Genomic DNA, 27,462 nt, shown 5'->3' with positions numbered 1-27,462 from the left:
CCACCAAAAGGTAAGCTTTTTTTAAAAGAAAATTTTAAAAACTTATTGCTGTGGAACCAGGAGGAACAGATATGTTCCACTCACTCCACAGTATCCGCCGCCCCCCCCCCCACCCCACATTTGCTGTTCCAACCGCTTGTTTCCCAGGGCTTACCTTCGGGCCTCAGTTGGTGAGGCAATCGGTGCGAAATTCATTTCTTCAAATGGGTGATATGCCTGTGGAGACGCCAACAGCTCAATTAATATTAATGAGGCTGTGGCCTAATATTGGGCCAGTTTCGAGCCTCCCCATTCTGGCACGCATTTGGAATTCATCAACACCTTCGTGACCAAAACCGGACTCTGACAAATTTATACCTCAAGACTTTTTCTTATGTCATAGGTTTATTATTTTCTGCCTCAGTATTTCATCAGTCCAAAAGGATGTCCAAGTGACATACTCACAGGCTTCTGACAATCCAATTCTTTAACTGAATGCTCAGGGAAGCACATTTACATCTCAACATGTGGAAAATCCTGGGTCTGCATCAGTATGCTTTCATGCTATGTTGTAGGTCACACTATCATCATCATCATAGGTGTTGTGTATGCATGCCTGTTTACTGTGTGATGTCTGTAACACTGTTATGTCACATTGAATGTACCCTTATACTGCACACACCCTACCAGTACACCAGAGGGTGCTGCTGCTGGAGACCTAGGGGTTGCCTGCATACGGCAGGTAACCCAGTATAAAAGGGAACTCACAGCTTGTTGTGGACACTCAGGAGCTGCAAATAAAGGACTACAGGTCTGTACAGTTTAAGTATCATATCCTGCCTCGTGGAGTCATTACTAAAGGTGCCTACATACACCACAATAGGCAATCCCTCAAAATCGATGAAGACTTGCTTCCACTCTAACTGTACAGTCCAATACGGGAATTACAGTCTCTGTCACAGGTGGGACAGACAGTGGTTGAAGGAAAGGGTGGGTGGGGAGTCTGGTTTGCCACATGCTCCTTCCGCTGTCTGCGCTTGTTTTCTGCATGCTCTCGGCGATGAGACTCGAGGTGCTCAGAGCCCTCCCGGATGCTCTTCCTCCACTTAGGGCGGTCTTTGGCCAGGGATTCCCAGGTGTCGGTGGGGGTGCATTGCCTGTAATGGCAGAGATGGAAGGGTGAGGCCGGGCTCCGCAAAGTTGGACAGTGTCAATGTTAGTCATCATTATCATCGGCAGTCCCTCAGAATCGAGGAAGACTTGCTTCCACTCTTAGCATGCGTTCTTAGGTGGCTGTACAGTCCAATACGAGAACCAAAGTCTCTGTCACAGGTGGGACAGACAATGGTTAAAGGAAAGGGTGGGCGGGGAGTCTGGTTTGCCGTACGCTTCTTCCGCTGCCTGCGCTTGATTTCTGCATGCTCCTCGACGAGACTCGAGGAGCTCAGCACCTTCCCGGATGCACTTCCTCCACATAGGGCGGTCTTTGACCAGGGACTCCCAGGTGTCAGTGGGGATGTCGCATTTTATCAGGGAGGCTTTGAGGGTGTCCTTGTAACGTTTCCGTTGCCCACCTTTGGCTCGTTTATTGTGGGCGAGTTCCGATTACAGCGCTTGCTTTGGGAGTCTCGTGTCTGGCATGCAAACTATGTGGCCTGCCCAGCGGAGCTGATCAAGTATGGTCAGTGCTTCAATGATGGGGATGTTGGCCTGGACGAAGACACTAATGTTTGTGCCTCTGTCCTCACAGGGGAGTTGTAGGATCTTGTGGAGACATCATTGGTGGTATTTCTCCAGTGACTTGAGGTGTCTACTGTACATGGTCCATGCCTCTGAGCCATACAGGAGGGCGGGTATTACTACGGCCCTGTAGACCATGAGCTTGGTGACAGTTTTAAGGACTGGTCTTCAAATACTATTTTCCTCAGGCAGCTGAAGGCTGCACTGGCACGCTGGAGGCGATATTGGATCTCATCGTCAATGCCTGCTCTTGATGATAGGAGGCTCCTGAGATAAGGGAAGTGGTCCATGTTGTCCAGGGCCGTGCCGTGGATCTTGATGTCTGGGGGGCAGCTGTCGGACGAGGACAGGCTGGTGGAGGACCTTTGCCTTACTGATGTTTAGCGTAAGGCTAAGGCTCATGCTTTCGTACGCCTCAGTAAATACATCGACTATATCCTGGAGTTCAGCCTCTTTATGTGTGCAGACGCAGGCGTCACCCGCATACTGTAGTTCGACGACAGAGGTTGGAGTGGTATTGGATCTGGCCTGGAGACGGTGAAGGTTGAACAGCTTCCCACTGGTTCTGAAGTTTCGTTCCACTCCAGCGGGGAGATTGTCAACTGTGAGGTGGAGCATGGCAGCGAGGAAGACTTTTGAAGAGGGTTGGGGCGATGACGCAGCCTTGCTTGACCCCCCGTCCGGACGTGGATTGGGTCTGTGGTGGATCCGTTGGTAAAGATCACGGCCTGCATGTCGTCATGGAGTAGGCGGATGATGTACTTTTGGGGGCATCCGAAACGGAGGAGGACGCTCCATAGACCCTCGCGGTTGACAGTGTCAAAGGCCTTTGTAAGGTCTTACACCGGTCACACTATAGGTCACATATAGAATATAATACATCTTTAGCGCCCACACAAAACTAGCAAGACCTTTCCCAGCACTACACTGCTGAACAATTCCTTTAAAGTTATGGAGCCGAAACCAGTTGGCAAAGGCCACTCTTTTTAAAAATATTTTTAATATCTCCCAGACATAGCTGACCTACTTTTTAAGTCCATTGGTCTTTGTTAAACAAACCTCTAGATGGCGCATCACTCCATGATAAATCATGAAAATAAACAGACTTACAATCTGATGAAAATATCACATCGTGTGCAAGAAGAAAAGGCATGTTGATTGAACTACAGGAATAAAGTGCTTCATTGATACCTCGCTAATGCAATGGCTTTTGACAGTCCGCCACTTGGGTGCAATTTAATCAGATTGCATGGAAACAAAAGCAGATTACTAACTCGGGTAGAACAACACTATAATTGGGGGAAAAGTGTGATGTTAATGGGCAATTAAAAGGATAGACGCCATAGATTCATTATTATAGTGGAAAATATCATAGTAACTATTCATTGTGTACATGCACCAGACAATTTTATCTTCTAAACGTGGTGTTAATTCAAATATATGAAATGGATATACTGTCAATCTCTCATATAATAATTCATACTGGACAAGTATACCAGTCAGCACAAATGAATTATACTTGGACTATGGTAAGAAAAAAAATCATGACAAGATCTTGTGCACCATTGAAGAGGTAACTGCAGTTATCTGCCTGCTATAAAGCCCAAATCCTGGGCAAGATGACTGATCGCTCACTTAGGTGCAGCATTCTCCAAAGACTGAACCAGCTCTGCTATTTCTGTCACTGAAGTCTTCACCAAACCTGCACAACTCTGGAGTAACCCTACTTTTTTAAAAAATGGGAAGTAAATCAGGCACACAATTATTAATTATTTGTTAAACTAATTTTCCAAGCATGCTGTGTTTAATTTGCAAATATTGGCACTGTTACAATAGTAACTACACTTCAAAAAGTGCTTCATTGGCTGTAAAGCACTTTTGGCAGTCAAGAAAGGTGCTATATAAGTCTTTCTTTCTGTGGAGCTTTAAGTGCGAAATGTGCAATATATATTTTCATAGTCTGCCAGCACTCTACTTTGCAACATTTAGTTCCAGCAGCTTCTTTGTACTGCCCTAAATGTCATGAAGTATAACCTTTGGTGTTTATTTTTTTTCCGATAGAATTAAAGCCTCATTTGCTCTCCAGCAACTGTTCCAAGTAACTCTATAAAAATGGCACTGAGCAAGTTGGCAAGGCTCAGATTCCACATTTACCAGTAACAACAGGAGTGTTTTTGTGATGTCATTAATTTAAGGAGAATAATCATTTTAATGCCGCAGCAACTCCAAAATATCTGAAAATAGCGAAGCAGAGGTATTGGTGGCTGATGGAGGGAATGGAGAAATTTACAGTCGCATCATATATAGGGTCGTTTTCTCAAGCTGAGTTTGGCAGATGTATCTGCGCTGGGAGTGCTTGATCCTGGGTACCAAATGTGGAAACATGTTAATTACCTCAGCATTTACATTTCTTAAATACATACATACAAAATATATTTTAAAATGCATAGTGATACAAACTTACATTAAATCTGTTTTAAAAATTGAACTGAATTGGGTACAATCGAGGTACATTCCCACAAAGGGGAAAGGAAGGGCAACCAAAGTCAAAGCTCCAAGGATGACAAAAGAGATAGAGAGTAAGATGAACAGAAAAAGGGGGCGTATGACAGAATGTCATGTAGTTAACTGTCATTGTAACCCATGTATAAACTGACTAGTTGTACACTGTGAGAACATTGACCACTAGGTGGTGAACTTGTGAGACACTCCTAACCTGGTCTTTCAGGTATAAAAGAGGAAGCTCCACCCACCTTCATCACTTGAGTGCTAGCGAATAAACGTTACTGGTCACAGCGTGACCTTCTCTCAAGCATGGGCCTCGTGTGCATTTATACTGTATAGTAAGGACTTATCATTGGCGACGAGAAACTGGGATTTAAACCACGCGAGCATGGCCACTAACAGCACAGACGAGAGGTACTATGTTGGGGATGATTGAGATGATTTTATTGAGAGACTACAGCAAAGTTTCATCACTAAGGAATGGTTGGGATAGGAGTCGGCCGACAAACGCAGGGCTCATCTCCTGACGGTTTGTGGATCCAGGACGTTCTCCCTGATGAAGGATCTTCTAGTGTCAGAGAAGCCGGCAGACAAGACGTTTGAAGAGCTCAGTAAGTTAATCGGGGAACACCTTAAACCGGCGAGCAGCATGCACATGGCGAGACACCGGTTTTATACGCACCGGCGGTGAGAAGGGCAAAGCGTTCCAGTCTTCATGGCAGATCTCTGGCATCTGGCGAGCCTATGTAAGTTCCCAGATGCATGCAGAGCGGAGATGCTGAGAGACTTTTTTTATTGAGGGCATCGGGCACGCTGGGATTTTCAGGAAACTGATTGAGACCAAAGACTTGACCCTGGAAACAGTGGCTTTGATGGCCCAGACATTTATCCCAGGGGAGGAAGAGACCAGAATGATGTTTGACAAAAATCTGGGCTCAAATGCAGCAAACGACCAGGTAGTCAACATTGTTAAAGCGGCACACAGTTCTCTAGGCAGACAAGGGCAATCGGACATGCCCCAACATGTCGTCGAACCCAATGGGGGAATTCAACAGAGACAATGGCTAGCTGAACGGCGATTCACGCCATCACAAGGGACAGTGCGGCCAGTAATGGGGCCATCAACACCTGTTAATGGTGCACTTAAGGGCAGTCACAGAGACATTTAGGGAGATTGACTGGTAATGGACCTTTTTGTTTCCAACAACGGCTCATGTTGGAGATGTGGAGGCACACCCAGCCAGAGTTTGCAGGTATCAGCAATATACCTGCAGAAATTGCAACGTCAGCGATCACTTGGCGCGTACGTGCAGAAAGCCTGCAGCCAGGCTGATGTATGAGGAGGATGCGCCCTATGTAATCCCTACGAGACCAAATGAACGCTGGGGAAATTGCTGGAAGCTGAAGTTCAGCAAGTTCATGTGGAGCACATATACAGTTCATACACCAGGACGTCACCAATAATGATGAAAGTGCTCCTCAATGGCATCCCAGCATCAATGGTGCTAGACACGGGGGCCAGCCAGCTCCTGATGAGTATCAAACAGTTCAACAAGTTGTGGGCGTCCAAGGCCAGGAGGCCAAAATTATCGCCGATTGATGTACAGCTACGGACATACACAAAGGAGATCATTCCGGTGCTAGGCAGCGCCACGGTAGTCGTGACCCACAAAGATTCGGAAAACAGGTTGCCACTTTGGATTGTCCCGGGGGACGGTCCCGCACTACTGGGGAGGAGTTGGCTTGCTGTCATGAACTGGAAATGGGGCGATGTCAATGCAATTTCTTCTGTGGATCGAGTATCATGCTCACAGATCCTGGACAAATTTGACTCACTATTTCATCCTGGTATTGGCACTTTCATGGGGGCCAAGGTAGTGATTCACATAAACCCGGATGCCAGGCCAGTACACCACAAGGCCAGAGCGGTGCCGTACGTGATGTGGGAAAAGATAGAAGGCGAATTGGAACGCCTGCTGAGGGAAGGCATCATCTCGCCAGTCGAATTCAGTGACTGGGCGAGCCCGATTGTGCTGGTGCTCAAGGTGGATGGGTCGGTCAGGATATGTGGTGATTACAAGGCCACCATCAATCGGGTGTCACTCCAAGACCAGTACCCGCTACCGAGAGCGGAGGACCTCTTTGCGACGCTATCCGGTGGCACACTTTTTTCAAAATTGGACCTGACCTCAGCTTACATGACCCAGGAGCTGGCGAGTGAGTCGAAGAAGCTGACCACCATCATGACACACAAGGGGTTGTTTGAGTACAACAGATGCCCGTTCGAGATTTGTTCGGCCGCCGCAATCTTTCAACGAAATATGGAAAGCCTCCTCAAGTCGATTCCAGGGATGGTGGTTTTTCAGGACGACATCCTCATCACGGGTCGCAATACTGAAGAACACCTCCACAACCTGGAGGAGGTGCTACGCAGACTGGACCGGGTAGGGCTGCGACTGAAAAAGGCGAAGTGTGTCTTCCTAGCTCCAGAGGTAGAATTCCTGGGGAGGAGGGTAGCAGCAGACGAGATCAGACCTACTGCGTCCAAGATGGAAGCGATCCAGAGAGCACCCAGATCCCATAATGCGACGGAGCTGCATTCGTTCCTGGGGCTCCTGAACTATTTTGGTAACTTTCTTCCCAAATTGAGCACGCTGTTAGAGCCGCTACACGTGCTCCTACACAAAGGTCGCGAATGGATCTGGGGGGACAGCCAGGAAAGGCAATTTGTTATGCTCCAACAATCTTTTAACGCTATATGACCCATGTAAGAAACTTGTTTTAATGTGCGATGCGTCGTCCTATGGTGTCAGGTGTGTGTTGCAGCATATTAATGCCAAGGGCTAGTTACAGCCGGTCGCTTATGCCTCCGGAAGTCTGTCCCAGGCAGAAAGGGGTTACTGGATGGTAGAAAAGGAGGCGCTCGCATGTGTATATGCAGTAAAGAAAATGCACCAGTACCTGTTTGGCAGGAAATTCGAGCTGGAGACAGATCACAAACACCTAACGTACCTTTTGGCCGACAACAAGGCCATAAATGCAAGCGCATCGGCCCGCATACAGAGGTGGGCACTCACGTTAGCCACCTATGACTATACAATTCGGCACAGACCAGGCACCGAAAACTGCACCGATGCACTCAGCAGGCTCCCACAAGTCACCACTGAGGGGGCTACCGAGTATGCTGCTGAGATGGTCATGGCTGTTGAAGCTTTTGAAAGCGAAGGCTCACCCATGACAGCCCGTCAGATTAAAGTCTGGACAAATAGAGACCCGCTACTGTCATAAGTCAACAAATGTGTCCTGAATGGGGACTGGGCAGCTACGTACAGGGCATGCCCTGAGGAATTTAAGCCATTTCACAGGAGCAGGGATGAACTCTCGATTCAGGCCGATTGCCTACTGTGGGGAAACCGTGTAGTCATGCCCCAGATGGGCAGAGAGGTGTTCATCAGAGAACTCCACAATGAGCACCCGGGCATTGTCACGATGAAGGCAATTGCCAGGTCACACGTTCGGTGGCCAGGGATAGATGCAGACCTGGAACTTTGTGTTCGCAGTTGCAACACGTGTGCCTAGCTGGGATTGCACCCAGGGAAGCCCCCCTTAGCCCCTGGTCCTGGCCCGCCAAGCCATGGTCATGCATCCATGTGGACTACACAGGTCCTTTCATGGAAAAAATGTTTTTGGTTGTAGTAGACGCCTACTCCAAATGGATCGAGTGTGACATTTTAAATTCAAGCACATTCTCTGCCACGGTAGAAAGTCTACGGGCAATGTTCGCCGCCCATGGTCTACCGGATGTCTTGGTCAGTGACAATGGCCTGTGCTTCACAAGCACTGAATTCCAGGACATCATGGCAGGCAATGGAATAACTATGTCAGAACGGCATCGTTCAAGCCGGCCTCAAACGGCCAGGCGGAACGAGCAGTGCAGATAATCAAACAGGGGATGCTCAGAATCCAAGGCGGTTCCCTACAAAGCCACTTATCATGCCTCCTGTTGGCCTACAGATCCCGACCACACTCGCTCACAGGGGTTCCACCCGCAGAGCTGCTAATGAAAAGGACGCTCAAAACCAGGTTATCCCTTATACACCCCACCATGAAAGAAATTGTCGAGAGCAGGCGTCAGTCACAATGTGACTACCATGACAGGAATGCGAGGACGCGAGGTATCGATGTCAATGACCCTGTCTTTGTCTTCAACTAAGCTGCAGGGCCCAAATGACTCGCAGGCACTGTGATTGCCAAAGAGGGGAATAGGATTCTGGTGGTTAAACTTACCAATGGACAAATCTGCCGCAAACACGTGGATCAAACAAAAAGGAGGTTCAGCAACCCCATAGAAGAAGCAGAGGAAGAACACTATGTAGAGTTCACTCCACCACAGGTGACCGAACACCGGAACCAAGTGGAGGAGAGCCCAGTCACTGTGGGCAGTCTGGACAGGCCTGAGGCACCGCAAACAGTAGACACTCAGGCCAGCGCCCAACAACCGGAGCCCCAACTCAGGCGCTCTACAAGGGAGCGTAAACCACCAGAGAGACTCAATCTGTTATCCCAATAAGACTTTGGGGGGGGAGGTGATGTCATGTATTTAACTGTCATTGTAACCCATGTATAAACTGACTAGTTGTACACTGTTAGAACATTGACCACTAGGTGGTGAACTTGTGGGAAACCCTCCTAACCTGGTCTTTCAGGTATAAAAGGGGAAGCTCCACCCACCTTCATCACTTGAGTGCTAGCGAATAAAGGTTACTGGTCACAGAATGACCTTCTCTCAAGCATGGGTCTCGTGTGCATTTATACTGTATAGTTAGGACTTATCAGAGAATACAAGTGAGAACCAGGTTAAATATAGAAAGTTCAGAGGCAAAGTGAAAAATAAAATAAGAGGGGAAAGGAGAAGTTATGCGAATAGATTGGCAGCAAACATAAAAGGGAATCCAAAAGTCTTCTCCAGGCATATAAATAATAAACGGGTAGTAAAGAGGAGGGGTGGGCTGATAAGGGACCAAAATGTAGACCGACACATGCAGGCAGAGGATTTGGCTGAGGTACTAAATGAGTACTTTGCATCTGTCTTTACCAAGGAAGAAGATGTTGCCAAAGTCATAGTGAAAGAGGAGGTAGTTGAGATACTGTATGGAATAAAAATTGATAAAGAGGTAGTGCTAGAAAGGCTGACAGTAGTTAAAGTAGCTAAATCACCAGGACCGGATGAGATGTATCCTAGGATGCTGATGGAAGTAAAGGTGGAAATTGCAAAGGTGCTGGCCATAATCTTCCAATCCTCCTTAGATACGAGAGTAGTGCCAGAGGACTGGAGAATTGCAAATGTTACACCCTTGTTCAAAAAAGAGTGTAAGGGTAAACCCAACAACTACAGTTTAACCTAGGTAGGAAAGCATTTAGAAATGATAATCCGGACAAAATTAACAGCCACTTGGACAAATATGGATTAATTGAGGAAAGCCAGCACGGATTTGTGAAAGGCAAATCATGTTTAACTAACTTAATTGAGTTTTTTGATGAGGTAACAGAGGGTTGCTGAGGGTAATGCAGTTGATGTGGTGTACATGGACTTCCAAAAGGCATTTGATAAGGTGCCACATAGGCTTGCCAGCAAAGTTGAAACCCATAGAATAAAAGGGACAGTGGCAGCATGGATACGAAATTGGACAGGAAACAGAGAGTAGTGGTAAGCGGTTGTTTTTTGGACTGGAGGGAGGTACACAGATGTGTTCCCCAGGAGTCAGTACTAGGACCACTGCTTTTCTTGATATATAGTAATGACTTGAACTTGAGTGTACAGGGCAATTTCAAAATCTGCAGATGGCACAAAACTTGGAAGTATAGTGAAGAGTGAGAAGGATAGTGATAGACTTCAAAAGGACATAGAAAGGCTGGTGCAATGGGCAGACATGTGACAGATGAAATTTAACATAGAAAAGTAAGAAGTGATACATTTTGGAAGGAAAAACGAGGAGAGGCAATATGAACTAAATGGTACAATTCTAAAGGGGGGTGCACAAACAAAGAGACCTGGGGATATATCTGCACAAAACATTGATGGTGGCAGGACAGATTGAGAAAGTGGTTTAAAAAAAAGCATACAGGATCCTGGGCTTCATAAGTAAGGGCTTAGAGTACAAAAGCAAGGAAATTATGATGAACCTTTATAAAACACTGGTTTGGCCTCAACTAAAGTATTGTGTCCAATTCTGGGCACTGCACTTTAGGAAATATGTGAAGGACTTAGAGAGGGTGCAGAAAAGATTTACAAGAATGCTTCCAGGGATGAGGTACTTCTGTTATCTGGATAGACTGGAGAAGCTGGAGTTGTTCTCCTTAGAGCAGAGAAGGTTGAGAGGAGATTTGATAGACGTGTTCAAATTCATGAGCGGTCTAGACAGAGTTGAAAGAGAGAAACTGTTCCCATTGGTGGAATGGTTGAGAACCAGAGGACAGAGATTTAAGGTGAAGACGACATGAGGAAAACTTTTTTTATGCAGCCAGTCATTAGGATTTAGAATGCACTGTCTGAAAGGATGGTGGAGGCAGATTCAATCATGTCTTTCAGAATGGAATTGGATAAACATCTGAAGGAAAAAAAATTGTAGGTCTATGGGGAAAGAGCAGGGGCATGGGACTAGCTGAAATGCTCTTGCAGAGAGCTGGAATGGGCTCGATAGGCTGATTGGCTTCCTTCTATGATTCTATATTGCCAGAATCCAATCGTAGGCCCCAAATTTCCCCAGACGCTTGGAGCGGCGTAGTTAGATGTGGTGCGCTGACTTTTTGGGGGAAAAAAAGCGGCAAAAATTTACCTCTCAATTTGGCCACTCCCTTGTCGTCCGGATCCATCAACGTGGCGCTGCAGAGCCTGCGGGTGGGCGGAGCTTCAGCCATGCTTGCTCAGCGCGGCCAGCAGGGGGGCGGGGCTTGGGCACAGCGTTTTGTACAGTGCCGGCAGGGGGACGCATGACCGTTTGAGCATGCACGCATGCGCAATGGATGGTCCAGCTTGCGCATATGCGCAGTGCAATAGGAAGCTTGGCAATCGGCCAATTAAAGGAAGAGCTTCCTCAGAATCATTGGGCCCAAGTTTCGAGCCGCGCCTAGAACGGTGCAGTCCCGACCTGGATGCCCGTTTTTTGCGCCACAAAGTGCACCTAAAAAAAATGTCCAGATTCTCCAGCTCCCTGCTGGCCCTCTGGCCCTCTGGCCCTCGGCGCAGCGCAGCAGGAGCTGTAGGGGGCGGAGTCAGGTCCCTGCGCTGAAAACAGTGCCGGGACCTCTGCACATGCACGCTACAGTGGGCGCGCATGTGCAGTAGCTCCAGGCGTCCAAAACTATGTGGGAGGGGCCGAAGCACGCAGCCCCTAGCCCTGGCCCAATGGCCTCACTGGGGCTGCGTGAATAAGGCTCCTCCCACGGCAAGCTCCTGCTTCCTCCCGACCCGACTCGACTCCCGCTTCCCGGACCCGACCCCGACACCGACACCGACCCGACTCCCGCTCCCCCCCCCCCCCGCCTTCCGCCTCCCGCCTCCGGACCGGACCCGACTCCCGCTTCGCCGCCCCCCCCCCGACTGGACCCGACCTGACCTCCCTCTCCCTCCCTCCCCCCTCCCCCCGACTTCTGATTTCTAAGATACTCCGTTCTACACCAGTTGCTCCTAAAAATCAGGAGCAAATCATGTCGAAACTTGGGGCTATTGGTACTGGACCATATATAAAGGTAAGGTTTAAATATTGATTTTTGTGTGGCTGAGGGAGTTGAAAGGAGTGCTGGATAGGTGGAAAAAAGGTGTGATTTTTGAACATTACCTGAATGTGAGTCCAATACACGAATGGCCCAAGAGCGTGCAAGACGAACCAAAGAATTTCCTCCATAAGGAAGTGGAGAAATTAGTGACTGTAATTGAGGAGAAATGGCTGGAACTGGATATCAGCAAGAGTGGTCCGTCAAAAGTTTTACCCAAGGAAATAAGAAAAAGATGGAACATCGTTGCCGAAGAATACTCCGCTGGGGTCAATACTGCAAGATCTGGAAGCCAGCGCAGGAAGAAATGGCAGGACATTGGTCAAGTAGTGAGTCTAAGTAATATCTTCATCTTTAACCTGAATTGCAATGGAAAATGTGACCATCTGTATGTGTCCCACCCATCAGAAGTGCACCATGTCTGAAAATTAATATTTTCATCTTTGCAGAAGAAATTGGCCCACAACAAAATGGAGAGAACTAGAACAGGAGGTCCACCAAATCTGTACCAACTGTCACCCCTTAAACAGAGGTTTGCTGCTTTGCTGAGTCGCACCAGCAGAAAAAGAATCAGCTCTGCACAAGCTGGACCCACAAGCGAGGGTGAGGGCGAGTCCTTAAAATGCATAGTCGCCCTTCATATCAACCTGCTGAGTGGCTTGCTACACGTCAGACTACTCATGCCACCCATCCTGCCCCCTCCTGTGCTGCTAACCATTTGACTGTTCTGTTGTATTTTGCAGAAGAAGAAGACACTCCTCAAGATCCTGAAGATCCACCAGAGGATCCAGATGAGTGCACTCCAGACCAAGGTGGGTGGGGGGAGGAGGGGTCCATGGAAATGTGTTCACGGGAGAATGCTGACCTCGATATGGATCAGGACATAGCACAGGGCATCACACTGCCAGAACCCTCCATGAGCTCCTCGGCAACATTCCATGGGTTTACACCTTCCGAGGTCGCAGGTCCCAGTGGCGATCGGGAAATGCATCTTGGGACACCTAGTCTCCCACCGTCCCAGTCTGTGCCTCGCACTGGAGGGGTGCCACTAGGCAGACCCACGGTGATGGAAAAGAGAAGCTGACCAGTCTCTCCTGAGATGCAACCCTCAGCAGAGGTTAATCAGGTTGTTTCATTGGGTGAGGAGACCAATACCCTCACAAGATCACTCGTGGTGGCGTCAGTGGGGTGTGTGATGAGGCCGCGACACTGTCGGGTGAAATCTCTGCACTAAGACGGGAAGCGAGGGTGAGCATTTCAGAGGGTGTGCAGACGATGACAGATGCCATGAAGGAGCTGGCTTCTGCAATAAGGGCACAAAGGCCGGATACTCAAATGCCACTCCCACTTCAATCCACGCACCAGCCACCAGTCAGACACAAGCCGGACCCCCAACTCCCCCCCCACCACCATCACCGACCCTATGAGGAAGTGCACTTTCCCCGAGATGTGGGTGAGGGATGGGTGCAGTCTTTCTTTGCTGTTGTTGCTGTTGTTGTTGTCGTTGTTGTCGTTAAGTGCACTGTAAAATATCTAATAAAAGATATTTTGCATCAAAACTGAATCATACTCAATCAGGACCACGCAACTGTAAAAAGTGAAAATCCCTCACCCCTACAGTCATGCGTGCCTGCCGCCCCTAGCCCTGGCGGGAGCGCTAGCTAGTGCATTCTGAGTCGGTAAGGTAGGACTGCTCTATTTTCAGTAGCTGATTTATCTTTCATTTATTTTGGATAATGTTGTGCAGCTGTTATGCTGAAGATGTTGTAATGTTGTGCTGATGTTGTGTAGGTCTTTAGTGCTTTAGAATCCTCTAACTCCCTCCCCCCTCCCCCAACTATCTCTGGCTACCTGCGCTGATTTTTAAAATGTAGGTAAGGTTTTTCTGTGCCTACAAAAGTGGCCACATACACTGGTTAGTTTGGAGTAACTTTCAGCTGGCCAAATTTGCTTCTTTGGCCAGAAGAGGTGTAAGTGGTTTGTCACACCCCCTTTTGGAGAGAACAAACTAAACTAGAAAAAAACATAACTAACTGACTTATATTGGAGCAAATTAAATGGGGAAATATGCGATTTTTAAGTTACTCCAAAAAAAGCTACTTACTCCAAAAGCTACGGGGCAACTATTGGGGAAATTTGGGCCCGTAGTCTTTATTGCAGCGTTTAATCTTGTGGCACAGTTTGAATGCATCTCCCAAATAACAGCAATAGAACCAATTGGGAACCATAGGAGACCAGGATAGCGTTAAAAAAGCACATTTGCTGGACAATACTGTAGAATATCTAGCTTGCATTACACTGCCTGTGCATAAGCAGAGTACTGAAAAACTTGCCAGCTAATATTATTGGCAGGAAGCTAATGGCTCAGGGGGTAAATTCACTGCTGGGTGAACCTACATTGAGACCGCGAAGATGCCAAAATTGATCATCTGGCTGAGTTAGCTTATCTCAACACAGATGATCGCAGTGTCCAAGGGACAGGGAGGGAAAGAATCATGTCGGGTTCCTCTTCCTGATTGCATGTCCGTAATCCTTGCTAGAGTGTGAGAGCGTGTGTGGATGTTGAGGTGAGGATTGGGCTTTGTAGTGATGCCTTACTCAGTCGAATATATATGGAGTCATATGTAAAGAATGACCATTTAGGTATTCGACCTGAGGGCTATCCCTGAAATCAATCCTCAGTAACAGTCAACTGCTTCAGAAAAGTGGAGCTAAGTGGGGATAAAACCTCTTCTGTAGGTAACATGCTCAATGGGAAAACCGAAAGGAATCTATTGCCGGGTCTGATAAATCCTCAAACAGGTGTGCTGCAAGGACTCTGGACATAACTCTTATTCTGCAATGGTTCAGCTGATGGTGACTGTGATAGTTACTGAGTGAGTGGTGTTAATAATAAGTTGAGGATACTTTATTAAAAGCATTGCAAGATTCAATGTTCAGGTGTGCTGCTTAAATTACTTCAGAAATTCCCAGACAATAGTGAAGTACAATTGAAACTGGGCAGCTCCTGTGCAAATAAATACTTCTACACCTCCCAGTCATATCATTGCAAGCATGCAAATTAAAGCAATGCCATATAATTAGAGTCATTATTTTTTATTCCATTCAAAAATTGCAGAGGTTCAGTTCATGAACCCAATTAAATATTTCCTTTTAGTTATTTTTCTCAGGAATCATAATATGAATGTTCTGTGGGCATTATGTAGAAGGAATTCCAACTCCATTCAGAAGTCAGTATGAGCATTTATTTTTCAATATTAAATATTTGCTGTTGTGTCTTCAAATAATTCTTCAGACTCTGATTTGCATTAAATGGCAGAACTTATTTTTTCCTTACAGAATATTTACCTGTTTTAAATGCTTATTTTGTTTGGTTTTAAACTAATGTTTGTTTGCACAGGAACATGTTGTCCTCTGTGAGTTAGTGAATAGGCACAAACATTTTAAAACAAAATATAGTGTGAGAGAATAATACATACCCGGGAACAACCACAGAGCAGTAACTTTATCGAGGGATTCAGAGCACATAATGGACTGCAAGAATGAAATTGAAGAAGTTAATGACCATTATCTGAACCCAAGATTTGCTTATTGTCCTGAACTCATTCCAGGGTGGTATCTTGTTATTTCTATGCACTAACTAGTGTATCACCCATAGTGTTACTCATATGTAGTTTGCAATCCAGAGAACAATTTCTGATGTTTTCAGTGGTTCTGCTTTGGTCTGTTGGAAACACGCTCATTCTAATCCACCCTATAGGCATTCTGTAAAGCAAATAGTTAATCCTGGAGTTTTACAAAGCTGAAACTCAGTCAAAGGATTTCTGTGTCCTAGCTTTACCAGGGATTCCCAGTTGGGCCCAATATCTATTGGGTTGAAGTCCGTTTAAATAAGATAATTATAATGTATGCCCCTGTGAGTATGCTCACAGGTTTGTAGAGCTGTTGCAGTCTGAGTGGCTTAGCCAGTCATAAGACTCAACAAAACCCCGGTAAGTTGGGTTTAGGTCATCCATGATGCGGTATGCAGTTGTGAGCCTAGTGGATGAACTGGTAATGTGTAATGTAATTGTTAAACTTTTGTTAATAAACCAACTAGTTCTTATTAGCAATATATTGCTATGAATTATTAAGCAAAGAACTCATGAAGCAAATACATTACAATAATAAGCAAGGAAGAATTGATATCAGGGCTCTGCTGTCCTGGTCATAACCTACAGACCAGCAAAAAGAAAAGGAGTGTAATACTTAATTAGGGTGCTGGTCTTCATCAAACTAATTAACGTGTCAATTATAATGTCTGGTACATGCCGGTTCAGTTGAAGGATATCTTGCAAAGGATTCATAGGACAGAATTGACTATCTGGTTGGTTAACTAGGACTGACTGTGTAAAAACAAAGATGTAATGGTCTTAGTTTATCTGCCACTAAATTAGCAGGTTTCAAGTAGATTTCTAGAAAGGACAGAAGATTGAAAGAATTTATAAGAATTTTAAAGCATTTCTTCAAAAAGCAGAGAACTACAACTGGAGGTTTCAGAACTTCGTTAAGTGTTAAATCAAACAGAAGTAGCAACTTGTAAAGTTTATCACAGCTGCTAGTTAACATCTTAAATTTCTTAATTTCTTCTTTTGTGGCTTGGTGTCAAATTTATCTGTTTTGTTTTGTAACACTGTTGTGATGCACCTTGGGACATTTCACTACGTTAAAGGCGCTATATAAATAAAAGTTATTATTATTATTACATTTCTGAACCCACGGAGATACAATGCAGACTTTCAGGGGTAGTTAAGCTACAAGAAGACTGGCAAAGAGAGATGACAATGACCTGTTTCATGCAACAGGTATCTCCCAGAGAAGCTGTGCATCCTGGAGGAAGACAGAATTACCCAACACCACAGCAGCTAATTTACTAAAAGAGGTTCTTTTGTGTTATCTTTGTGTTCCAAAAGAATGACTACAGGCTGTAAACTCGACAGTGATATATTAAAAATAAACTGCATATTTAATCTTGCTAAACTGCATTGTGTCAATTATAGTGTCTGGTGGATAAGGGAGAACCAATGGTGTATTTGGAATTTCAAAAGGCTTTTGACAAGGTCCCACACAAGAGATGAGTGTGCAAAATTAAGGCACATGGGATTGGAGGTAATGTATTGACATGGATAGAGAACTGATTGGCAGACAGGAAGCAAAGAGTGGGAATAAACGGGTCCTTTTCAGAATGGCAAGCAGTGACTAGTGGGGTGCCGCAGGGTTCAGTGCTGGGACCCCAGCTATTTACAATATACATTAATGATTTAGACGAAGGAATTGAATGTAATATCTCCAAGTTTGCAGATGACACTAAGCTGGGTGGCAATGCGAGCTGCGAGGAGGATGCTAGAAGGCTGCAGGGGGACTTGGACAGGTTAGGTGAATGGGCATGGCAGATGCAGTATAATGTGGATAAATGTGAGGTTATCCACTTTGGTGGCAAAAACAGGAAGGCAGATTATTATCTGAATAGTGACAGATTAGTAAAAGGGGAGGTGAAAGGAGACCTGGGTGTCATTGTACATCAGTCATTGAAGGTAGGCATGCAGGTACAGCAGGCAGTAAAGAAAGCAAATGGCATGCTGGCCTTCATAGCGAGGGGATTTGAGTATAGGAGCAGGGAAGTCTTACAGGGCCTTGGTGAGACCACACCTTGAGTATTGTGTACAGTTTTGGTCTCCTAATCTGAGGAAGGACATTCTTGAGGGAGTGCAGCGAAGGTTCACCAGACTGATTCCCGGGATGGCAGGACTGACAAATGAAGAAAGACTGGATCGACTAGGTTTATATTCACTGGAATTTAGAAGAATGAGAAGGGATCTCATAGAAACATATAAAATTCTGATGGGATTGGACAGGCTAGATGCAGGAAGAATGCTCCCGATGTTGGGGAAGTCCAGAACCAGGGGTCACAATCTAAGGATAAGGGGTAAGCCATTTAGGACCGAGATGAGGAGAAACTTCTTCACTCAGAGAATTGTGAACCTGTGGAATTCTCTACCACAGAAAGTTGTTGAGGCCAGTTCGTTAGATATATTCAAGGGGGAGTTAGATGTGGCCCTTATGGCTAAAGGGGTCAAGGGGTATGGAGAGAAAGCAGGAATGGGGTACTGAAGTTGCATGATCAGCCATGATCATTTTGAATGATGGTGCAGGCTCGAAGGACCAAATGGCCTACTCCTGCATCTACTTTCTATGTTTCTATGTTTCTATGGTACATGCCTGTTCATTTGAAGGATATCTTGCAAAGGATTCCTATGACAGAATTGACCATCTGGGTTGGTTAACTGGGACTAACAGTGTAAAAACAAAGATGTAATGGTCTTATTGAGCATTACATTGTTGTTAAGAAATGCAAAAGCATCGAATGCACTTAAAATTATGGTTGTACCAATAATAATCGAGACTCCATAAATTAATAGCTAACCAAGTACTTATCATACTCCTCAATGCTTAACCTTGTAAAAATGAGTTGTGTTAGCACAGATATTGTTGTATAATGTTAGTTAATGTGACCCCATGTCTGACTTCATCTGTGCTGACTCTGACAAGTAGGAGTTAATTGCACTTCATATTATTGTATTGTATTCCAGCTCTGATAGGGTTAACTTGCATAAAGATTAATGTAATTTGGTCTGGATATGTGAGACGGTCCAAAGCGGAAGTCATTCAGATATTGTATAAACCATAGGCATGAATGGCAGATCCCAATCCACTTTTCCTGTATGCACATCTTAGAAAAAGAAAGAAAAGATGTGCCTGATGCTCTCTGACTATCTATCAGTAATTTGGAGTCAGTGGCCTCGGTTTTCTAATTGGGGGCCCTTCCTGGGGAAAGGCAAAGTTCTGCCTCTGCAGATTCCCCCTGAACCTAGAAGTATCTCCAGCCCAGGGTACTTTCGCCAGCCACCACCAGGGAGTCACACTAGATTGGGAGCAAAGAGCCTTCCACAGTCAGAGCAAGAGGTGGCTTATTTGACAATGTTTACTCCTACTAATGTGAACCTTCATGCTCTTGCACAGGCCTCCCTTCTAAAGAAGCTCTGAGTGCACCTCCACCAACCTTAGAACATTGGTACCCAGGGTTCTTACAGATCACATTCAATCAGGACAAATGCTGGAAATATGGCAAGATGAGGCCAGAAAGCCCAGACCAATATTTCCTGCATATTTTATAGATTTCGTAGGTATCAATCCTGCTTGCTGGCACATAACTGCAGTTTATCCATTGCTGAAGCAGAAAGCACATGATTGATGCATTTGAAAATATTGACCACCTCATACATACTGACAGATACAGGCTTGAAAAATATAAACCTATTTACCCACCACGTGCCAAAACTTGCTTAATATCAAATAATATTTCTTTTCACTTTCTCGGTTATTTACATCAAATACTCATTTCTTGATCTACCTCCAACAGTGAATTTGCTGTGTTTGTTTAAGATGCAAGTGCATTAATCAATTGTTGATTCTTCTCCTCTTCTTAGGCACATGATTATAAAATATATTTTTCTCCAATTGCTCCCCAGGTGGGTTTGCAGTTCTGGCTGCTGCTGTTGTTGGTTTAGCATTGCCCTGAGGCCTCTCCATTCCTGTCGCCTCTAATGATAAATAGCTTCAAATGTATAAACTGCTTGGAAAAATTCAACTCCTGTGGATTTTTAAAGGGTGGTATAAAAAACATGTAAGCCTGTACCTGGAATAAGTAAGCTTTAGTGGAAACCCTTAATTGGTTGATCATGGAACAGCTGTAACAGCTATTTAAAAAACCAACTGGAGGATAAAATGTTTTTCACCTATAAAAGTTAGATTGTCGAATACAAGAGAGGTTAGCAGGCTGGCCAATCGGAACTCACACTAACAGCTTCTGCAGGGCAGAAGGAGACCAAAGGGAAAAGTCAACACTCACAGGCCTGTCAGGCCGTCCGTTAAACGCAATGCCTGACATTCAGTTCCACTGCAATCAATAAAACTGAATATCAGGCACTGCATATAACGAGGGGCCGATCAGATACCGCCCATTCTGTGCCACTGCCCGAGACGAATTTCTGGGCCAAACACTCCAAACGAAACACTGCATAACTCAAAGCAGGAATGTCCTGTGTCCATGGAATATTTCACAGGCTCAGGTAACCACTTACTGGACAAACTTGGGAATTAAGCATATCTCTGCAACTCTGCTCCTTTAACAGTCAGCCCAAAATTCCAGACATAAATGGGCTGAATTTTAATCGGGAGGAAGCGTTAAAGAAAATGGGTTTCCAGCAAGTCCTCCTGAATTTAACGGCAGGGCCTGATTTGCATGGGAAACCTCTGTTTCCCATCCACAGCCAGTCAGCAGGAGAGGCTGGCTGGCTCCCAACGGGTAGGCCTGCGCCACTTGGCTGCAGAGAGGAGAGAGGGAGAGGCCGCATGGGGGGGTCAGGGGTCATGTGAAGATTGGGGGCCTGGACCAGCACGAGGGAGGGAAACGGATAAGGTTCGGTGGCCGGAGGAGTACGAGAAGGCCGGAGGAATGGGTGGGGGACGGGGGGTGGTGGTGGTGTTTATCGGCGGAGCAAAGGGTTGATCGGCATTCATTGGGGGCTGGAGGAGCAAATTGGTGGCCGGAGGAGGATGGGGGGAGGAGAGGCCTTGGGGGGGGGGGGCGATAAGGGGCCTCATAGGGGAGTCTCCGATTGTGGGTGTTGGGCGAGGCAGGGACGCGGATTCAGGAGGTAAGTGTAAGCTTGGGCATGAAGCTGGGCAGGTGGAAGGGGTATCAGTGGGAGAGCTAGTGACCATAATTCAATTTGATTTGAGGTAGTTATGGAAAAGGACAAGGGGAACTGTCTACTATAATAATAATCATTTAAAAATAGGCAGCTTTTAACCCTTAGAGCTCAACTGCCTTCTGAAGAAAAAAACATTAAAAAGAATTCCCAAATGGAAATCTTCAGCTCTTAAATCTGAATTGCCTTCCACACCTAAAAACATTGTAAAAGTACTTCAGCACTAACACAAGTGGCTCAGCAAACTAGGGAAGGGGCACCCAGAGTCTTGCATGCAGCACTCCCGCATTGTGCAAGCGGTCAACACTGTAAGAGAGATCCCACAGGGGTTGAAAGTGCCCCCAGAAAGAAGGATGTGGGACCACATCACTGAGGCTGTCACTGCCAACAGTGTCTTCCCCACGACCTGGCTTCAGTGCCCAAAGAAGCTTCATGACCACAGACCACTGGTCAAGGTCAGTGAATGCATCTTCAAAAGCCATCTCCTACCAACTGCACCACTAGCCTCGCACACTGCTCATTGCATGATCCCTCCCCCACGCCCCCTGCATCATTCACCTACCAACAATCTCTACAAACCACGAGGCACATCTCCCATTCCTAGCTTCATCTCACCCCGTTGGAGGTTATGGTGCAGGCCATTCTTGCAGAGAGGTTGGGAGGAGAGAGAGAGCCTGAAGTGGAGAGAGAGAGGCTGAGGGGAAGAGAGAGGCTGAGGGGGAGAGAGAGAGCCTGAGGGGGAGAGAGAGAGCCTGAAGGGAAGAGAGAGAGGCTGAGGGGTCAGAGAGGCTGAGGGGGACAGAGAGAGGCTTGGGGGAGGGGGGGGAGAAAGAGAGGCTGGGGGAGAGGGCCTCATGGGGAGAGAGAGAAGCTGGGAGAGAGAGAGAGAGAATCTGGGGGCAGGCGGAGAGAGAGACATGGGTGGGGAAAATTGGAGAGGAGAGAGGGAACTCATGGAAGACGGATCACGTTCTTCTAACCCCCTACAAGGGACATCGTTGGAGTTGGTGATATCCAGAAGTCATGACACTGTCATTATTCACTTCATACCTAATAAACCTGTTAACAATCCGTACACAATGTCCCATCTATGATGGTGGGGGAGGATGCACTTGGACTGGGGTAAGGCACTATGGCTGGCCCTTGCTGCCTTCTGGGGAGCTCTGTCCTCTGTCGCTTCAGGCAGTCAAAGTGGATCGAGTTACAATTTGCAAAGTCAGTGAGACCTTGGGATGGGCGGTTCCAATTACACATTCCAGTGAAACTTCAGGGTGTGGCTTATCCTCCAAGGGGACCAATCAGAAACAATGGCAGCTTGGGCCATTTTGGCAGTACAAATAAATGCGTCCTTTATTTTCAAGAAACGGGCCTCAACGGAGAGCAATAAGTCCATGAATTTCTAAGCCTTAAACTCCCCACACAACCCAACCCACCCATTTTCTAAGGTTAAAATCCCCCCCATGGATTCACAAAATGAGCACTGTCAGTAATTGAGGGTTAGGGTGAAACTAGAAGATTGTTTTTCACAAAAATGATGATTAAAAACATGAAGCTCTCTGTCACAAGTGACTCTTGAGGCAGAAAGTATAATATAATTTAAAAAGCTATTGTATTTAAAAAATCAATATAAAAAGGAAAGGGTAGTAGTGTTGTAGTATTAAAGTAGGTAGCTCAAGATGAAGAGATAATGCAGGGACAATGGCTCCTTCAGTACTTTTATATATGTGTTTTTAAAATTGTGATGATAGATGTAACTAATGACATGGTCACATGTCATGGATTCCTATACTTGTACATATCTCAGAAGACTGGCTGTGTTTTACAAATTGGTTGCTAGTTATAGGTAGCTTTATGTCTGGTCTAAACTGGCAAAGTTCTAAAGAAAACTACTTCCAAAAAAAAGGGTAGAGCATGGGAGAGTGAGATGAACTTGTCTAAAGTGCAGTCAGAAGGCTGTAAGATTAGGGCCATGGTTGATGGCGTCTGGGTAATAATCAACTGGTATTCTCGCTCAGGATCATTAGCTAGTGGCTTCCTGCTGCAAAGTCTGCCCATAGCCTTTAAATAAGCACATAGACGTTACAACACACAAGCAGGCCATTCGGCCCAACCAGCCTAGGTGCCCTTTGGATGGATGAATTAAGATGAGTTGCTCATTTGTAATCATCTTGTGGAAATGTAATGAAAACTCCTGTCCACCTGGCACCCTTGCAAAATCCCATTGTAATAGTGTCCATGTTTATCTGCAGTTCTTGTCACATCTGTAGGTGGCTCTGTGATAGTGGTCTTCAATGTTTTGCTAATACAGGTACCATCTTACCTGGAGAAATCGGGATCGATTCAGATCTGCAGCAATGTTGCCAGTACAGGGAAGGGTCTATTTTGTTTTTAAATGGGGGCCTCTTTAAACTTGAAATATTGGAATCTCTTCACTGTTTGAAATTGGGGACTGTTTTGTATGTATGTAAACCTTACCAAAATGTGAGACTTGCCACTAGGGGGCACACCTGTGGGAGACCTAAGGGTCACCTGTGCACTCTGGGGCAAGCAAGTATAAAAGGTGATTTACCATGCTGCTTCCTCACTCTAGAGTCTGAATAAAGAGACCAAGGTAACAACAGTTTGAGCTTACAATACAGTCTTGTGGATTTATTCTGAACATACCAAATTGGCGACGAGTAACGGATCACGAACTTTCACACGATAATGGCTGCCGTTGGTATTCTTGAGAGATTTGTTGAGGGTGATGAGTGGGAAGCCTTCGTTGAGCGCCTCGACCAGTACTTTGTGGCCAACAAATTGGACACGGCTGAAACAGCGATCAAGCGCAGGGCGATTCTCCTCACCGTATGTGGGTCATCGGTACATGGCCTCCTAAAAAATTTGCTGGCACCGCGGCAAGTGTGCTAGAGCTAAGCGGGCCACGTGTGGCAGGACACCGAGGTCCAGCGCAACACACGGCACCGCAGAGGCTCTTGGGCAAACCGCCAACAGAACCAAACGGACGCAAAGCCAGCCCACAGCACGGCAAGCGACGTCGCTACTTCAACCTACCCTCGGTACAAACCACTAGACTGCAGCCAAAGATGGCCCAACCTCGTCCTCTCTCTCTGCCGAACACCACCAGCCAAGCCACAAACCAACAGCCAAATCTTATGCAGAACTGTGCATGCTGGCTAAGGAACACCAGAAGCCAAAGGAGAACATCCTGATGGCCGGGTACCGCTTTTACACGCACCGTCACTCCGAGGGCCAGAACGTGGCGAGTTTTGTCACTGACCTAAGACACCTTGCGGGGCAGTGCGAATTTGCCGGATCTTTGGGGGAAATGTTACGGGACTTTTTCTTGCTTGGAATTGGCCACGAGGTCATTCTTCACAAACTGCTGTCTGCCGAATCCCTAGATCTGAGCAAGGCCATCACGATAGTCCAAGCCTTCATACCCACGAGCGATAACACGAAACAGATATCTTCACAGGATCGAAGCTCACCGGCAAGTACTGTGCATAAAATAATATTTTCAGCAGGCAGATCTGTACAGGGCAGGGCCCACATGACTGCAAAGGCCAGACCTAGGCCTAGAGTAACTCAGAGTCCGCCATGGGGTGTGAATGCGTATCCATTAGCACCATGTTGGCGCTGCGGGGGCAGCCATGGAGCTCATCAATGTTGATTCAAGCCCTATGTGTGCAAGGGCTGTGGAACAATGGCGCACCTCCAGCGAATGTGCAAACGATCTCTGACTCACCAAGTGGCAGAGTCAGGAGAGGCCGACTGATCCAGCGAGGATCACGATGAACGAGCAGGAGAGGCAACTGAACCTGAGGATGAAGAGGAAGTATATGGGATACACACCTTCACCACCAAAAGCCCTCCGATAATGTTAAAATTTGAAAACGGCACTCCAGTCGCCATGGAACTAGACATGGGTGCGAGTCAATCAGTTATGAGTCAGAAGACATTCGAGAGGCTGTGGAGCGACGAAGCACAGCGACCCAAGCTGATCCAGATTCAGGCAAAGCTGTGCACCTACACCAAGGAACTGATATCAGTTATTGGTAGTGCGGACATAAGAGTATTCCATGAGGGAGCTGTGCATGATTTACCACTGTGGTAATAGTCCAATTCTCCCCCCTCCCCCGGTCCAATTCCCTCGCCCTCCCCCTCCCCCTGGTCCAATTCCCCCCCTCCCCCTGGTCCAATTCTCCCCTCCCCCTCCCTCTCCCCTGGTCCAATTCCCATCCTCCCCCTCCCATGGTCCAATTCTCCCCCTCCCCCTCCCCCTGGTCCAATTCCCCCCTCCCCGGTCCAATTCTCCCCTTCCCCCTCCCCTGGTCCAATTCCCCCCTCCCCCCCGGTCCAATACCCCCCTACCCCACCTCTGGTCCAATTCCCCCCTCCCCTGGTTCAATTCCCCCTCTCCCCCTCCCCTGGTCCAATTCCCCCCCTCCCCCTCCCCTGGTCCAATTCCCCCCTCCCCCGGTCCAATTCCCCCCTCCCCTGGTCCAATTCTCCCCTCCCCCTCCCCTGGTCCAATTCCCCCTCCCCCTCCCCTGCTCCATTTCCCCCCTCCCCTGCTCCAATTCCCCCTTCTCCCTGGTCCAATTCCCCCCTCCCCCTGGTCCAATTCCCCCACTCCCCCTCCCCTCGTCCAATTCCCACTCTCCCCCTCCCCTGGTCCAATTCCCACTCTCCCCCTCCCCTGCTCCAATTCCCCCTCTCCCCCTCCCCTGCTCCAATTCCCCCTCCCCCTCCCCTGCTCCAATTCCCCCCTCCCCTCCCCTGCTCCAATTCCCGCTCCCCCTCCCCCGCTCCAATTCCCCCTCCCCCTCCCCTGCTCCAATTCCCCTCTCCCCCTCCCCCGGTCCAATTCCCCCTCTCCCCCTCCCCGGTCCAATTCTCCCCTCCCCTTCCCCCGGTCGAATTCTCCCCTCCTCCTCCCTCGGTCCAATTCCTCCTCCCCCCGGTCCAATTCCCCCTCCCCCCTGGTCCAATTCCCCCTCTCCCCCTCCCCCTGTCCAATTCGCCCCTCCCCTCGGTCCAATTACCCCCTCCCCTCCCCCGGTCCAATTCTCCCCCTCCCCCGGTCCAATTCTCCCCCTCCCCCTCCCCCAGTCCAATTTCCCCCTCTCCTCCTCCCCCAGTCCAATTCCCCCCCTCCCCCAGTCAAATCCCCCCCCCCTCTCCTGGTCAAATTCTCCCCCCAGCCTTTGAACTGTGTTTACTTTAACGCCACACTTGGCCTTGACTGCAGTGTGTGCAACGCCACCACGAGAGGTCGATTGGTACAATTTAAAAAATTGTCCGATGCTGATAAGAAGTGGAAAAAGAATTTAGTCCCTGGAGGTTACATTCTGCTCTAACACTCAACCTGCAAATACCCCCCTCCGAACCACCCTTGTAAGCAGGGATGCCAGAGAGCCAATGCCTGCCTGAAAATCCCAACCACTTCTGCAGGTGAGTTTGCAAACAGTCGCATGTTTTCAGTTGGAATGATGGGTGTCAATTCTGGAAGAGATAAAATAAAGCACAACTTCTGTCTGAAAACACTTCACACATTGGGGGGGGGGGAAGATAAGGCAGTGTCTTGTGGGCTAGCTCATAGTTTGTTGTGGTGTGATTGGGACTCTGGGCTTGTTTGGTCCTGTGCTGAGTGAAGTTCTGAGTGAGCAGCCCCACACTACCCAGTCCTCACTCTCCCCACTGATACTATGCTGGCAATCAAACTCAACTGCACCAGACTCCCTGAGTTTGTGACGTGCACGGTCCTGCTCTTCCCGTGAATGCACCCTGATGTGGAACACCAGCTGTTGCTGAGCTTGGAGAGCCGAGATTTCAGTCGGTGATCACTCTAGCACTCCAGCAGCACCGACATGCTGAGTTGTACACACCAACGGCTTCATAATCTGAGATGTACATTCACACAAGGAGTAATTGCTTTTAATGTTCCTGAATTTTTCAGTCATTTCTAAATTAATTGAATTGTTGACAGTTGCTTTCCCTGTAGATGTTATTACTTTTGAGGTATGCCTCAATGGTTGATAAAAATTGTAAATGTGTTGATGTTTTATGTTGCATGAAATAAACTGCATCGTAAAATTCAGATTTTGCTATTTAACCCTAACTTAATGATGTTGAATACTTCCGCAGCAGAGTATTTGAGGATAAGTGAAACAATTCAAATTTTCACCCGACTGGCTCACCAGAAACCGGGCAGGCGGACAGTTAAAATCGCCCTGGCTCTTACCTGTCGGAAAGCTGCCACGATCGCAACATCTGCAATTTTAACCTGCTCACAAAGGTCCTCCTTTACATATGCATGTTGTGGCCCGATGACACCATTGAGACCCGACTGTCGTTTTAACCAGCGTGACTATTTGTACTAGTTTTTTCTGTGTCCTTCTGCGCATGCGCGCAGTGGACTCCCGCCCCCTTTTTGAGCATGGGACCGCGATTCGGTCACGCATGCGCAGTGCTGGTGTACGAGGAAGCCAGAAATCGGAAGTGGGGGCTAAACTACGAGCAAATAGCCGCGTCCAAACACGAGCCACATGGAACTGCTGCTGGAGCTTTCGAATTGTTTGGAACATTTTTGTGGCCTTCTGTGGAGAGAAAACATCGGAGGTAGGGGGAGAGGGAGAGGGAGAGACTGGGG

General features: G+C 47.2%; 1 long non-coding RNA gene across 3 annotated transcripts in view; it reads right to left on the bottom strand.

Annotated features, from left to right (window-relative positions):
• Positions 1 to 27,205, bottom strand: part of LOC139268409 (uncharacterized) — an 83,788-nt gene extending 56,583 nt beyond the window's left edge. For all 3 annotated transcript variants that reach the window (XR_011594025.1, XR_011594027.1, XR_011594026.1), the window contains exons 1-2: positions 27,055 to 27,205; positions 15,477 to 15,531 (exon numbers count right to left, since the gene is read on the bottom strand). This is a non-coding gene — a long non-coding RNA (uncharacterized lncRNA). The remainder of the gene's footprint in view (positions 1 to 15,476; positions 15,532 to 27,054) is intronic.
• Between the last annotated feature and the right edge of the window lie 257 nt (positions 27,206 to 27,462).

This window comes from Pristiophorus japonicus, chromosome 1, assembly GCF_044704955.1.
Source record: "Pristiophorus japonicus isolate sPriJap1 chromosome 1, sPriJap1.hap1, whole genome shotgun sequence".
In the NCBI taxonomy this organism is placed as follows: Eukaryota; Metazoa; Chordata; class Chondrichthyes; family Pristiophoridae; genus Pristiophorus; species Pristiophorus japonicus.
Note: the sequence above shows the minus strand (reverse complement) of the source record. Positions and strands in the feature narration are given on the sequence as shown.